The sequence below is a fragment of the Varroa jacobsoni genome, unplaced genomic scaffold (genome assembly GCF_002532875.2).
Source record: "Varroa jacobsoni isolate VJ856 unplaced genomic scaffold, vjacob_1.0 scaffold_920, whole genome shotgun sequence".
Lineage (NCBI taxonomy): Eukaryota > Metazoa > Arthropoda > Arachnida > Mesostigmata > Varroidae > Varroa > Varroa jacobsoni.
The window spans coordinates 111,317-127,383 of record NW_019213822.1 but is presented as its reverse complement, the minus strand read 5'-3'; the positions used below and the strand labels follow the sequence as shown (position 1 = coordinate 127,383).

Here is a 16,067-nt window from a genome sequence, read left to right as displayed (position 1 = left end):
TCCTGGCTTGAGGATTAGAGCTCGTAAAAGTTAATCATCATATTAATGAGCGGAGGAGTCTTTCTTAAAAAACGAACAAGCTTTTCACCTTGAAAATAGGGACGAAGGAACGTATAGTTAGACTGGTTTCTGGATCTTTATTGGCACATTGTGTTCCTTCGTCGTAAAGCTACAATAGAACTGATGGCTCAGGCAGTGCTGAAACAACGCGCGCGTTATCAGCGATCCTGTATTTTCTATTAGTCCATCAGAATGTTATTGCTTTGAGTTCATTCAAGTATAATTCTAAAAAAGAAACGAGTTTCAACTAGATTGGCCTTGTTTTTTTATCGTGGTTAGTGTCGTTTACAGGTTCCGATTAAATTTCACATAACAGCCGGCCGCGGCGCGGATTTTCAATGCTTTTTCTTGGCCGCGAGAGGTCAATGACGGGATGATGAGCCCTGCGATGAAACGCAGTTGATCACACATACGCAGACACTGTGCATAAACCTGTAGATGTGCGCGCCTCTACTCTGGTTAATTTCAAGAACTCTCTCGTTTGCGTTCGTCGTATGGTAGGCGTCTGTCACGTGTTTCACGGTTTTCCTATTGTCACTACTGTTTTCTTATAGTATCGTTTATGCTTGACACTTACTTACCTTGGCTACGGTTCAGGTAGTGCCACAGACTAAATAGAAAGCTATAGAGTTCTATAGAAAGTGCGCAAAACCAGGTCGACGCAAAACCGCCGAAGAGCCTATCGGATGATAAGACTAAGTGTCGAATGTTCTCGCTCGAACGGGCCGATAGCCGTTGAGTTCTACAAGAGTGCGCAAACCGTCAGGCCTCGCATGAAGTAACACATGCTACACGCAGTTTGCAATCAATTAAGGGAAATACTATTCGTGGATTTTGACGTACTATTTTTTTTGTTGTACTTATGCAAGTGTTGCAACGAGAAGTCTCTCGCACCCATATTTGTACGCTATATTAATACACAGATTGCATTTACTACCCAGCGCGTGCAACCGTGGGTGTCGTTGCTGCTGATGGACGCTGCCTGCCAGACGCGTTGTCGCCAATACACCAGTGATAGGTCGCCGGAGAGATGATAACCTAGAGAGAACCTGAGCTCGTGGACCGACCTGAACTGCTTCGAGGACGTCGAGAATGTGTCAGCTGCCTCTTCTTTGGCTTTGAGCATTTTCCTCGACGATTGGTATTGTATTATAAATATACCCGATTATCTATCATGCATATTGTGATGCTGACAAACAAACTGCGCTCGTCCAGCGTTGTTTACTATGCACGAAGCGCTAACGTTGTTCTCTCTTCCTTTCAATACAGGATCACTTTGTATTTGTCATATGTAGATCTGCGCAGATGTACCGAGTGGCAGCGCCCTCGTGCGATCGTCCTATTACTTGCAGTGGCCTGTCTAATCGAACGATTAGCAGCTTGTTGGTGGCCATACCGTTATCAATGTTGTTCGTAAGAAGGCTGCGTATTTGAAACCGAAATCGATATACTGCCGCTGCCAGTGAAAGCTACGTCGTGGAGAGGCGGTCTTCAAAGAAGGACGAACGCAGCGAGGCAGAGTACTCGTACCGGTGTGACGTTACATTGCAAAGCTATGCTAACAAAATGCAGGCTAAGAGTGCACAGTTGATTCAGAGGGCGGGTAGGCATTCGTAAGGACGGCCGACTGCTCTTTCTACGCGGAGAAACGGATATATATATGTAAACATATAGACATATATGACGGAAGCTAGATGCGAAAGATCATGTGCACTATTGCGAAACGTTGTCCGTGCCCACGGTGAGATAATGAATAAACGAAAATGTGAAAGTAGAAGAAAGAAGAAGAGCAAAAGGAGTTTTCCGGGAATGAAAGGACACGCAACCGGCGCTGCTACTGCTGCTTTCGAGGAAAACCAGCTAAATTTGGACAGGGGCTGTTTCAGAATAACCGATTCTCTTATATGCCGGGCCTTTTTTCTGCTCTGCGGCAAAGAAAACCGCATTTATATAACTCTTGGCGCGCTACTATAGGAGCTCATCTCACACTGCCAACGCTTCGTTATTGAATATCGACTTTGACAAACGTACTAAAAGGCACCATTTGTAAGGCAGCGCTTTATTTATTACATATTGGCTTTATATACGCGCTATATACTGTTTGAAGTGCGCAGAGACAGTTATGTTTTTAGTGCTGTACCGTTTCGTTCAAATACAGAATATCCCAAGATGTAAACATTGTTTAGCGGCCTGTAGGTTTCTGATTGTTCTATTTTTTGTGGGAAGAAAAGTAAACCAATATTGTCTTACGAAGAACAGCTGTTATTTCAAGATGTATTTCGAAGTGTATTGCAACAAGTCGACTTACAAAAAAAGTATCTTTTGAACGAATGGAATTATTTGGGAAGGTCAACGGTTTCAGAAGCTAAGAAACAGTGCCGCAAAATTACCCGGAAATCGATCAAGTTTTAAGCTTGACATCAGTAAATCAAGTGTCAGAAAGTGGAAGAACCATAGTCATGCGGCTCTATCAGCGAAGATGATTTCGAATAAAAAAAAAAGAAGCAATTTTCCAAATGGGCAATGGAAAGGGATGCGCCGTTGTCGAGGAAGACTCTTCGGAGTGATGATGCTACATCGGAACTAAACGCTATAATTAATTGGGCCTTCTGAGCAATCGAATAAGATGATCCGGACTGAAAAGAGACACTCTGCGTACGGAACTTAAACGCATTTGAATAACGCATTTGAACTTAAACGCAATTTTTGAAGCTATGAAATTGAATTGCGCTACAATCGGATGTGGTTGCACGTCCAAGAAATTATTACATGTAGACATTAGAAAAACACCGTGTGGACTTGCCATGAGCCATACCGTAGCACGGCATCTCATGCAAAAGATTAATTTGCCCCTTTTTTTTGTCGATTGTTTGTCATTATTGCGAACATATATTTCATTACGCATTCGGTAAGGTCTTGACGAAAATAGCAGATTCTATTGCCCATAGCATAGAACACCTGCACCTTATCATCGTGACATGATCAAAGTGTTCCAAACAGGCGGGTTGGATGAACTCTCACCGTAGGCCTGTCTTTGTTAAAGACTAAAGTCTACGTCAGAAGACGTCTTTTTATATATATATATATATATATATATATATATATATATATATTAGTATAGACAAAGTAAAGTCTTTTGTCGTTTGGATTATAACTGATTTAGCCCGGTTATTATAAAAGTGTGAAGTGCGAGAGTCTATTAAATAGTCTCGAATAGCAACTTTAACTTTCTAATAGGATCTGACTAATTTGCCTATTATCGATTACCAAGCCGTCGATGTTTTTTTAAAAAAAAAAAATGGTAATTCGCGGTCGCAATGTATGACGAGTACGATCAACTGCAAAAAGCCTCCAGCTGTAACATCTGCATTTATGTGACCGTAATTCTTATAGCGTGAAGTCGAGTGTTATCGTGCAATTGAAATGGGTTACCTTCTTCCCATAATCCTACTAACCGACGGCTAACGGTGTTTCTAGTAGTTGAGCTTTCGCCGCACACAAGATTTATATGGCAATCTGTGTCAAGATAAAACTCATATTTTAGAACCGCTTGCTGCAATTCGTCTGCTAAAAGCTCGAATGAAAATAAGTCAACGGCCTCAAACTTCAAACACTGAAAGTGTACCTCGTACTCGAAAAAAGTGTCGCGGACTATCGCACTGTTATAAAATAGCGCTATCTTTAAAGAGGAGAATAATGTTTGTCACGTTTCACGCTGGACGATTTTACGTATTATGTTGTTAGAAAATGGGTTTTTATGGGTAAATTGAAGTGAACATCACAATGTGTAATGCTACTGGACTAGATATACGCCTTTTTTATCGGTGATAGGCTTCTACCGTTTTACTGATTACCACACATAGATTCATCCTTGCTAAGCGTCTATGGTTGAGAGAACAAGTGATAAATGAACATCATTAATGAGATTTTACAGGAATAAAAAGCGGTAAAAGAAACGACACCTTTTTTGTTTACTTGTTCCGATCGATTTTTCTCAATGGCTTTTCGTAATCGTTTTGCCAGACGGCAGCAACTCGTGTAATACGCGATTCCTCTCTAATCCCACCAAAGGCGCCGGCCTATCAGGCACATTTTTTCCCCTCTTCGCGCAGTGTCGTTACATTTCTATCAGTCGTAGTCAATCGCTTTATAAATGGCTCGAATCCGTTGTGTTTCTGTAAACTTTCGCATATGGAAATTGAATTGCCTCAACTCGTGTAGCACCCAAAGATCGAGCTTATTGTATAGCCAGCTTTGCTTGAGTGGTTGATGTTGAGTTTATTGACGGTATCATGGCTCACATGTCGGTCTTGCCCAAGTTCGGCAATAACTTTTTCTAATTGGCCGACCACTACGAGAAGCATCTGCTACAGTGAAATCTTGAGAACGAACACGACGGAACAATCTTTTGGCCGTTTTTTCGTACGTAACATCTTGACGGCAAAGAACACAATTTGTCTATGGGCTTAGGCAGCATTTGTGTCAATGCAATTTTTTTTTATAGATCTTTAGAAGCTCGGCTAGAGGTATTTCAGCAATTTTAAAACACCTGTTACTTTCGAAATCTCGGCTTTCAAATGCTTATTAATTGACATATCCGATTTGAAAGATCTATTGACTATTAAATATTTCAACAATCTAATATATGTAAAAAAAAATCGAAAAAGACCGATTGACTTGTCCTTAACAGCTCACTGAGCATGGGTCCTGATCGCAAAAAACTACTAGGATATTCGCATTAATCTAATTGAAAATAATCGGAATAATAATGTTTTGATCTTAGAAAAGCGTGAACCTAAATTTGAAATTCTCTAATTTTATTATTATGTTATTATTTTTTTATTATTTAGTCATTACATTGTTAACATCAACATGGGACCATTACCAAATAGTAGAATATGTTCTCAACATCCTTAAAAAGCATTTGTTGCGTTGTGGAAATATGTCGGCTATCGCAGCGTCTTCTATTGGCAAAATGGTACAAAATACAAGTAAACAATTTGTAGTACCAATCAGGTAATGTCTGAGAGTATTTTTATTACAATTAAATTGCATATATATTTGGTAAGCGCAAATGCTAGTGTACGCATGTATTGTCACTAAGAACAAAACCTGAAGTGACTCCCTACGACAAATTAGACATCATGTAACACTCCATATAACCATGAAAATTATCATACATATATATTACGTACATGCATATATATAGGGTACATATATCTAAATAATGTAGCGTGGTTGCCAAGCAGTTCGAATAGCGTCTCGCCTAGACTCTCACGTATGGAAGTGATAAGCGAAAACGCCGCTCGAGGCAGCGACTTGTGGAGGGAACTGCGGCCCTGATCGTGCGGATCATGCTTTCGGCCAGGCTGTTGCGCCGTAGATGCGCGATGCAATGGTCGAATCCGTTCAGTATGCTTTTTTCTGAGGTACTTTGTCACCTTCCTTAGTGCGAAACAGGTCACATTGTCTGTCACGATCTTGCTGAAGCCCCCGAGTGGACACCGTAAAGCTTTTACTCCCCGCCCCGCAGCACCAAACGTAGCCTTTAAAGCAGCGCGCGTTAGACGAACCGGGCACGATAATGGACCATCACCGAAATCTGTCTTACCACTAAAGGCTCTTAAATGACCTATAATACCTAGGCTTCCGTTCTCGAGGGAACGTTGCAGCGAGTACACAGGTTAAAAGGAATCACGCTTTCTTATATCGCGATTCCGCCCTTGGCTTGCCTCGACCTGGACCAAAACCGGCCCTAACCCAGATCCGCTGACATTTGTGTGTAACCAAGCTCTTATACCCTGCTAAAAACTACACGAAAGAGGATGTTCTGTCATGCTAAAGCGATGCTTCGCGTTGTCTAAAACGTGATGCGGGTTTGCGCATAACCCGTGTGAGCAGTCTGCGATAAGATGCAAAATTCAGGAACTTCATGAACTATTCGACTTCGCAGGAGCCAGCGAAATTCGCATTACCAGGATCTTCTCGACCGAAACTCACCACCTACTCGCTTATAAACGCACACTTCATAGTCTTCAACCGTAAGTTGGCAGAGTCGATGACCCCCGATGTTCCTTCAGGTACGCCATATGAGTGTCAAAGTTAGGCAAATCGATTTTGGCGCCATTATGGTAAATTAAAGATCTCTGGTACTTTAAGGCTTTAGGTCGATAATATATATTCGGACACATGGATCCCCAACTAAGGCGATTTTTTTTACATCAAACAGTCAAACGGTAATGTTATTAACGCTCGTCGCGCGCATTTCATGCATATATGTATATGTAGAGCGTTCCAAAAAATGTATATACCGTCTGAATGATTATAACTTCAGCTTATCTACGTATAAATCATCTGTAAGTTGCAAAAGAGCCCCCATCGCAGACGCTCAAGTATCTTAAAATTCTAGTTAATGCACAGATGATAAAGGCGGGCTATTGATTCACAAATTTTAATAAATATTTATTTTTTATTGCAGTGCATTCTTGCTCACCTGCGGCTCCCTAAACTTTCAGTGTCGTCAGTTTTTCCCATGCTTTATATATTCAAGGTGTCCCGACAAGCAAAAATCCATGCCTGGGAAACAGGCAGAGTATACTATAGAACTTCTCCGTTCAGCCTATCTGTTCAAAAGGTTCTCATCATGATGTGCTCTCACATCGCGATAATAGCGCATAATTACACACAGATTGTTAGAAATAACATTGATCGCTTTTTAAAGAATGCGTGATACAATAAATCCTTGTCAAATAAATGCCACTAGTCATATTGTACTGTCAAAGAAGGGTGGCGCGCTTAACCACCTGGAATATAGCACTACATTATGACTCCCGATAAATTTCCATAGCGCTACGATGTAATATCTGTATTCACGATCGTCTAGTAGGGAGAATAAGGTCGATTAATTATTCCATTTAGTCTGAATGTAGCTCCATTGCTCCGGAGATTTTCTCCAAAAGCTGTGAATCGTATTCGAGCTTGGCCAACATACCATTCGCCAAATCGTTTAGTTCGGTGCCGATCATCTTCATTGACAGTACGTGCCATTGTTGGAATACAACTTTTTCTTCTATTTACAACGTCCTACGATGCAGTGGGCACTTGATTTGCCGATGCCAAGCTTATGGCTAGATTTCCTCACAGGTTTTTTAGGGTGTTTCGCCATAACCTTTCAGTACACCTTCTTGGCCGGTCAAGCTTTTTGGTACCCTAGTTCTTTCAAAAGATGTCTATGAGTATGCTAAACAAGCCCATTCGATTTAAAGTTATCTTTTATCCGATTATTTGTAAGCCGCTTAGACGGCTCCACTTAAAACTGCCCCAGATATTTGTGCTCCTGCTACATTTTCATATTTCTGAAAGCGTTTCATAACGTTATTTTTCTATTAAAAGTTTATCTCGGTCCACTGAAAATAAACAATAATCAGGAAGTTATCATTATGTATATACAAGACATGTCGCGGTGGCCGTCACGCCACAGTGAACCAGGTTGTTTATCGCAGAAGTAAGGCCTAAGCAAAAATATAGACGAAGTAGACAGTTTTGCCTCCGCCTCTAAGTCTAATAATAATGCGAAAAAAACGGACATAATCAAATTCGGCCCTGAACACGCTCCAGCTTAATAAAGAAAAAGACAGATAGATACTTAACGGTCGGACATCGGACGTAATTTTAGGATATTTATTTACATTGAAGACTTTTGTGATTTGAGTTAGCCTACTCCGAAACGATAGCAAACAACAATGCTTTTTATTTACTAGTTGCTGTTTGCTTGTTACTAACATGCTAAAGCTTACCCATAAACTGAAAGCTGTTAGCTGAAAACCACAATGAAGATAGCGAGTATGCATGAAGAGCATGCGCCGAAACTGATCGCGTATACAGAGTTTCATTACTTTTGTAGTAATTACCATACGATAGTAACGTCGATGTTTGCTGCTTTTGTAAATTAGAGTTGAAGCTTTTGCCGCTATAAATGTCAAGTTGACGAGACATATTTGACGAGTATCATGTTGTGCAATACATCGACCGTAAAAATCTTCCACTTCCGAATTTCGAAACGACCGCTGAAACCAATTTAGTGTAACTAGATATTTCTACTTCTTGTTACAGATACGAGATGAAACATTTACTATAATATACCGGAGGAAAAAAGATTTCATAGTTTCCTTTCTATGAAAATTAAAGGAATTGTGCCTAAAGCTGTCCTCGTAACAACACAGTACAGCTAAATATTGTATAGTAAAATGGACGCTGAAGGACTCGAATTGGACCAGTATAGAGGGCAGATCAATGCACTCTGTCTTGTTTTCTTTTTTGTTTGCGTTTTCCTCGTATTATTACACTAATTGGTTCTTGGCGGACAGATGTGACATATGCATCAATTAGAAAAGCTTAGCAAATGCTTCAAAAAGATATGTCTAACAAACTGGATTTAGTTCTACAATATATATATATATATATATATATATATATATATATATATATATATGTATATGTAAGCTATATTTAAAACAATAAACCCGTGTAGCCAAATCAGTGAGCCTCAGAGAACGACCACTGGAAACACTGCGGTCCTAGCTACGCCTTCTCGTGCTATAACGTGCACGTTACACGGCAATACATGCAAGCAGCCGTAGCAATGATTGCCGGAGGACCAGTGACTGCGGGTAACGCCGGGGCCAATTACACGTCAGCCTCCGAATGTCGGAAACCAATGCAGCTTTTGTAAAGATTAAGAGAGCAGCGAACAAATGGAAGGGATCAGCATCAAGATCGACTATTCGGATTTATTTAGATCGACGTCCAAAGATGTTACTCGCAGTTGTTTAGTGGCTCAGTGGGGTCAGATTGAGGCACTTGGCAACGGTAACACCGGCAGCACTAATCCAACAACGAGCGAATACCATAATGGTAGTTTTAGAATCTTACGATGTATTTCTATTTCTTTTGACTTTATTACGATAATCAAACGGTACAAAACGCAAACGGGAATATATAAATACCGGGTTGTAACCACCAGCGACAATATAAATATACCATTTTATCTTTATTATCCATCTCTGATGTTCACGTTTCTCGTGAGGCTGAGCTAGTATTGCTGACATGATGCATGAGTTCGACTTAGATTAGACAGATACGAAAACAAATGATCTTTTTGTCAACGGAGAGTGATTGTGTAGACAGTTGAAAAATAAATCCTTTAGCAAATGATCAGGATTTTAACGATTGTGACGCCTTCCAGAAGGAACGTTTCCATTCCATATCCATCTGATCTCCATTGAGGAGAATGGTTACGAGTGATTTTTCGGTATTTGGACCTCTCCTTTTCATGAATGGTTCGCCGCCAAATGTCGCAATGGCGACGCCATAAAACCTCATAACTTGTTGTAGCAAAACATGCTTATGGATACAAACGGATTTCATAATAAAATACGTGAATAATTAAGGATTTTTTTCGAGATAGATGGATGTACTCGTAATTTTTGGTTTTCGCGCTAAATAAAGTAAGCTAAAGGCTCTACATAAGTAACCGGTCTGACGTTCACTATTTAGCTAAACGTAAAACGAAAGCGCTTTATAAAAAACATTAATCTAAACGTAAATAAATATAATATCGCTACAAAGCAGGTACCTATTTTTGCGACCAATAGAATAATAGCAACATACAATGTTTTGTTCAGCTGGAGAAACACGAACAATCTGCAAAGTCAGGCCAGGGCTTACGACTTCTGAGCTAGCCCTGTAACCGCGGAGCGGCCTCAGCAGGCCTTCACAATTACTGTTTTCTGAACACGACTTAATCCGACTAAGCAAGTTTAATTTGTTTTCCACAGTATAACTACCGCTGTATGAGCACTGATTAGAAGGACTCATAGAATATAGGCAAACTATGTGAACTCCGAAAAAGAGACCCAACAGAATTAACTTTCAGTTCCAGAATAAGCCTTACGTTATGCATTTTATAGCTGCGCTAACTTATTGCATCGTATATCATAATAAGTTTATTTATACCAGTTGTATGGCATTCATGTGTCGCTGACAGAAATTGACTACACACAATGTTTAGTCTTTGTACACACGTAGTATATATGTGATATGGATAAACAAGACGAAAGTAAGTTAGAATGACAGAAATACTAACTAACTCAAATTTATCTCTCACCCGTGTGCATAAAAAATATTCGTTCATGTGCACTAATTTCCCACTAGAGTAACCGCTATAGTGATTATACACGTATGTCGCCGTGGGTGCCACGTCGCTTTGTGGTCAGGAGTATTTTCTGAGAGCAATGAATACGCTGTTACTTAGCGTTAAGGTACTAAATGAGGTTTTTGCCAGCCATTAGCGTCTCCTACTCCTCCCAATCCCGCACTGTCGAGGCTGGTGCAAACCTGAATTGGTAATCTCTGGCGTAGCGAACGAAGCTACGGAAGGATTCGCTAGAGTCATCTGGTGTCACCGAAGTCTGGTGGAGGTGGCTTAACGTGGCATTGATCAACCGCAATTGATGAAGAGTAACAAGGCCTAGACAAAATCTAACTAAGGTAACCCATTATTCCAGAAATTATTCAAATTATTACGTAATATTATATACATTATTCAATTGAGAAAATACTCGTCGCTAACGCGATCTATAATAATAACATTGCGGAAGCTATTAGACTTTAATAAAAATTCAGTACAGATTTAGCATGTTCTAGGCCGCACATAACCTTCATTTTGCTGGGGTTCGCTGTTCATGGACTTCGTATGTTTGCCAAACGGAAAGCTGAAGTGACTGGAATCGTTCTTTTCTAGTCGAAACCTATAAGAAGAAATGTCCAGCCATTTCTAAGATCGGCTATTGTGCAGGAGCACACAGATTGGCTTGTTTGAAGACTGTACTTCACTGACGCAAACGCGCTTCTATTTCCATTGGGGCAGGCGACCACGAAAACCTCGTGAATCAATTCAAGTTTTCGCTTTAACACATCAATGTGCACTAAGTTTTCAGTGACTACGCCGTTTTGGGTTGCCGGCTTGGAAATGAAAACAATCTCCGGGGTTACGTCCGATTCCTATGTGCTGGCGAGCGTGCTTGTCCCTAAGCACATGAAGCCCTTATGGCCCAACGATCTCGCAGTTTATACCTGGATGCCGCGACCTTACACGATAGGTTTACATATATGGGTCACTATGATGGCGGCGTTGTATAGACGGGACTTCCAAAACTTACCCACTTTGAGTCATGACGTACTATAGTTTCTCTGACATTTGTTATTATTACAATGTTCTGAGCTTCGAGCTGCCAATTAACACGATCAAAATGTATTATATTTAATGTATTTGTAAGAAAATAAGCATAATATGTTCAATGCATTGCTTTTATTATTATTTCAGCTAATCTGAACTTAAGCCTTTCGGAGCGAACCATCTGGGCCTCAATAGTGAGATAATCCCTAGAATATAACGGCAGTGTATTTGTTATATAGCTTACCCCAAAGGAAACGGAACTCCGACAAATCCGTCTTGTAAAGAACAGCTTCTAGAAATTAGATGTGAAAATTTATCGCTAGCCTTTTGATTCGTCAGGTTATTTCCGGCTATAAGAAAGCGCTCCCGACTGAACAGTATGTGTTCTAGCCACAAATGCCTACGTTGACTACGTATATATATATATATATATATATATATATATATAAACGGTTTACATTCGAATGCGGTGCAAAAACATCTATCTACACTATTTATAGCATAGATATGGAATAGAGGGTCAATTAAAGCGCATTTTCGCGTTTGCGGGCAGCAACACTGTTGCATTGAAAAGATGTCATCGAAACAAGGTTAGATTGTTAGTAGAAATGCATCTATGGTAATGCAATCTGGATGTGCACAAGCTGTGTACAACGTTTACAATTTGCTCGTCTCCATCTGCGACGTAATAACAAAGGTGTCATTACTACTATTCTCATGATCAACTTTTCTCTGCTTAACTTGCCGCCAAAGCCAGACACATTCTCCTGCAAGAAGACCTATTGGAGCTAGAAATATGACAAGGTCAACTACGTTCACAATCCAGTGGTCGTGATGCATTGCAAGAGAAGCGCTTACCGCAATACCGAACGCGCCTCCCACGGAGATCAGGGACCAAATTGACGTGCCCAAAATTGCCACTGACGCCGGCTGTGTACGCGGCAGCAATGTCAGAGTCAAAGGCGTCGTCCTTTGTGCGAGGCTGTCATCTGACGTTCTATCGCTCCGAGTGTTGACGCCCGTAATACTTGTCGTCAAAGTAGTTGTTTGACACGTAGTCGTCGCCGTAACCGTTTTTGCAGAACAATCCGTTGTGGCCGCCAATGTGTGAGCGGGCGCGCACGTCACCGTCGTTGAAACTGAATCTTTTGTCGCTGACGCTAATCGCAGTGGAACCAACGGCCACACGTTGATGTCAGTGAGGCCGTCCAGACCGACGTTTCCATTGCCGTCAACAAAGAAGAAAAGTCCTGCGGTGCCAGCCAATCCCGCGCCGAGTAGAGTTTTCGCTGTGAACTGCGACCATATTTCCTGGCTGTTCAGGATTAACGTCGAATCGAGAAGAAGACCGATAACGACGCACGCAATGGCGACTGTGGCAATCGCCGCTGAGGCAGCCAATGTCAGGCGACACGATGGAGTGCGGGGGCGAAAGACGAGCGAGTTGGCACAAGCGCCAGCAGAGGAAACTGCCAGGGCAGTGCCACCAAATGTTAGAAAAACCAGTGGCTTGTAGTCGAAATCAAGTTTTGCCGATTTAATGAATAGAGAAATTGTGGCCAACTTACCCCAAATCAGGTAAAATGTAGAGAACAGAACGAGTTGGCGACTCACCGAAATTATTTGATACGGGCTCATGCTGTTGTCATCCAAAGGCGAGTTCAACTGAACAGAGTTGTAGGTGAACGCTGCTGAAGGCAAAAAGTTTGTCTTCAGTTTTTGACGTACGCTAAAATTTAGGATGGTGACAGCTAGTGAAATGAATGACATAAGCAGAGCGGGTAAATAGCTCGCCACCTGGTGAAGGTACGCGCTAATTGCCGGCTGAATAGCCAAGGCTAGAAAAAAAATCAGAAGTCGATGGTAAAGATGACACAACGCAAGTAGATACCGTTCGGTAAAGAACACTCCAACACCGAGTAAGCAGAACGCTAATAAGTGGCTGTAGAAATTCCATTCAGTTTCTATGAGATAGACCAGGACCAGCACTATTTGAGACACCGTTACGATACTCAATCCACAAATGAATGGCAATTGTGGCAGCTGAAGTAACACGTACAATGAGGCCACTACAATTATTGGCGTGGCCACTAGGAGGCCAAAATGTGACCTACCGATACTATCATCAGTGGACGTGTTCCGCAGGTAAGCAAACTGATGACCTATTGCCGCCGTACAAACGTACTGCGCAAGTAGAATGGAACACATTACTGTCCATTGTTGTGTGTATGCCGAACAGGCAGTGCGTCGCTTTCCTCCGTCCTCTTGGCCTATTTCGATCATCTTAACGTCGGCTTCAGACGCTGCAGATAGGTTATAATCATCTGTACGTCGACAGCAGAGTGCAGGAATCGACGTAAAGTCAGGACCATGTGCTTCTGTTTCCGGAATATTTGGCGGGTTAACACCGAACATAACCGTGGTCGTATGTTTTGCTACACTTCCTGGACATTGTACACTGTCTTGATTTGGCGAAACGGCGCTGTCGTCCATTTTTGCGCAGACGAGAACAACTTAAAACAAACGCGCTTGATCGCAAGGTAAACCAGTTCGCTACACTGTCTCAACTCTGAAATTCACTTGAAAAATAATAATAGAATTAAGCTCTATGCTCGATGATACAGGAGCTGTTCTTATCCGTTGTTGTTATTTTCAATGAGTCTGCGGTCGAGCGCGAATCGACGAAACGATCACAACTTCAGTGATCCTTCCACCTTTCGGCAAACTGATTGAAAGCAGCATGAAGACACTTCAAATTTGCCTCTAGATCTTTGACTTAGTCTCACTCGTTCTCTTCCTTCTCTAAGAAACGTATTCATGGAACTGCTGTTCACGAAGTGAGGATAGCTCAAATAGACCAGTGCCATACATTGTCTGCGCAGAGAAATGTGAGAAAAGCGGAGCTATACATGTAAGTATGGCGGTCAAACGGATACGCTGTCGGATGATGCTACCGAGCCATCTAAGCGACCATCTATCTATTCAGTCGATCAGTGTACCGGAAGGTACGGAACGCTACGTGCTGCTCGCCAACGCAGTCATCGTCTAGTCGATCTTACAGATTCGTCCCCTCCGCTTGAGTCACTTGTTTGTATTTCGACTGATTCGTTTACAAGCGTTAGATGGATCATCGTCGCCGCCGTTCGTTATTTGCTGAATTTCTATGTCTCGTCTACAATTAGCGACAAAAAAAAAAAGACACTGTAGTTTAATTTCGATTTCATAAAGGTGGTTTGAAACTCTAATAAAAATACTCTTGCTTATATTTTAAGAACAGATGCATGATTCGTACATCGGTTACTTGACACGGCTTAATAACCCTTTTACATACTAGGTTAGCACTTTTTTTATCGACCTTTCATTCTACATACATATTCCTAGTTTTCTCGTCGTATATATTGGGTACCGGCAGATCTGATTGGTTAGGAGATAGCATGTGTATGTTGCACTCGGCTATTTAAGAGTTGCACCATACGTGTATCCCAGGCTGTGTACCGTGGCAAGATCAAAACATCAACTACGTCACTGCGTGAATGGATTTGCTTCTCGCGTGGAATAAGCTGACGCTTTGAAACAAAAAGCGTACGCGTTCCACCCTCAACCTCCGGCTGTAGCAGCTATTCGGTTTATGTTTACTGTATCGTTTCGCATTTCCTTTCAAACGCCCGCGCACTCGTTTCATCCTTGCAAACGCTGTTCGCTTGTTGAATTGAAATGTTTTCCTCAAATTTGACGATGCCTTTCGTCTTTGTGTTTCATCATCATTCTCCCTCGGCTACCCCCACATACCGCTGAAAGGTCCGAGTGACATAAGAGCAGGATCAGTGACTACGGTGGCCCCGTGCACGGACAACCTGTCCGCTAAAGAAAACTATTCATACCGTTTACGTTCCTCCCCTACCATTGTATACATCACTACCCAGTTCTGCTCGCCTCTTCAATTCACTTTGCGGTCTGTTCCTGATGTGGCGTGGAGTCGAGAAGTCGACCCCGCATTACTAAAACACGTTCTGTGCGAGTCTCCGTTTTCGTTCCACCACCTTTGCTGCTTTGTTCCCCCATCCAGCGCATTTTACAATTCGTCTCGCCTCTCGTTATCTTTCGCGTTCAGGCGTGTTCCATTCTCGGCTGCCTGAATGCACCTTCGTGACGACTCCGAGTAGCCCGGTAAATGAGCGACCAACGATAATGACATGACGATGCCTAGACCAGAAGTTTCGGTTCCGAATCTTCTTGACCGGCGCAAGCCAAATTAACGTACACGGCTGCTCACTCGCTAGACCGCTCACTAACTGGGCTAAACGAACATGCTGGTCCCGTTCGTTCATGGAAGAAAACTGGCTCCTTATTTTCATCTTGTTCCTTTGCTCTTTCGAATCATTCGCTTTCCGTTGTTAGCATACGACTGCTATTGTTGCTGCTGAAACCTGCAAATATGAAGCGGAATAACCCTGCAAAAATGGAAACCGTCAACGCAGCCTTTGCTTTGATTCTTCCATTCTTGCGCGATAGCAAGAAAAACAGAAGAACCAGTAGAAATATACTAGAAGGGAGAAATCAGCCCTAGAAGCTCTTGTAAAGGAATAGAAAAGAATAAGAAGAAAAAAAAGAGAAAAATAAGAGTTGTATTTGAACAACTTTCTTCTAAGCAGAAGCGAATCGAGAGGAGAGCGAGATGCGTGTGCATATCATCAAGGACTGCCCCCAGGGCGTGACTGTGGGGCAGCATGGCCTGAAGAGCGGAAACGCTCTGTCTACCTTACCTAGCCAG

General features: G+C 41.9%; 1 long non-coding RNA gene across 1 annotated transcript; it reads left to right on the top strand.

The window, feature by feature from the left end:
* Positions 1 to 345: 345 nt before the first annotated feature.
* On the top strand, positions 346 to 11,347 carry LOC111264986 (uncharacterized). Its single transcript, XR_002683185.2, has 4 exons — positions 346 to 557; positions 1,002 to 1,201; positions 1,330 to 6,140; positions 6,539 to 11,347. It is a non-coding gene; the product is annotated as an uncharacterized LOC111264986 (long non-coding RNA).
* Positions 11,348 to 16,067: the final 4,720 nt, after the last annotated feature.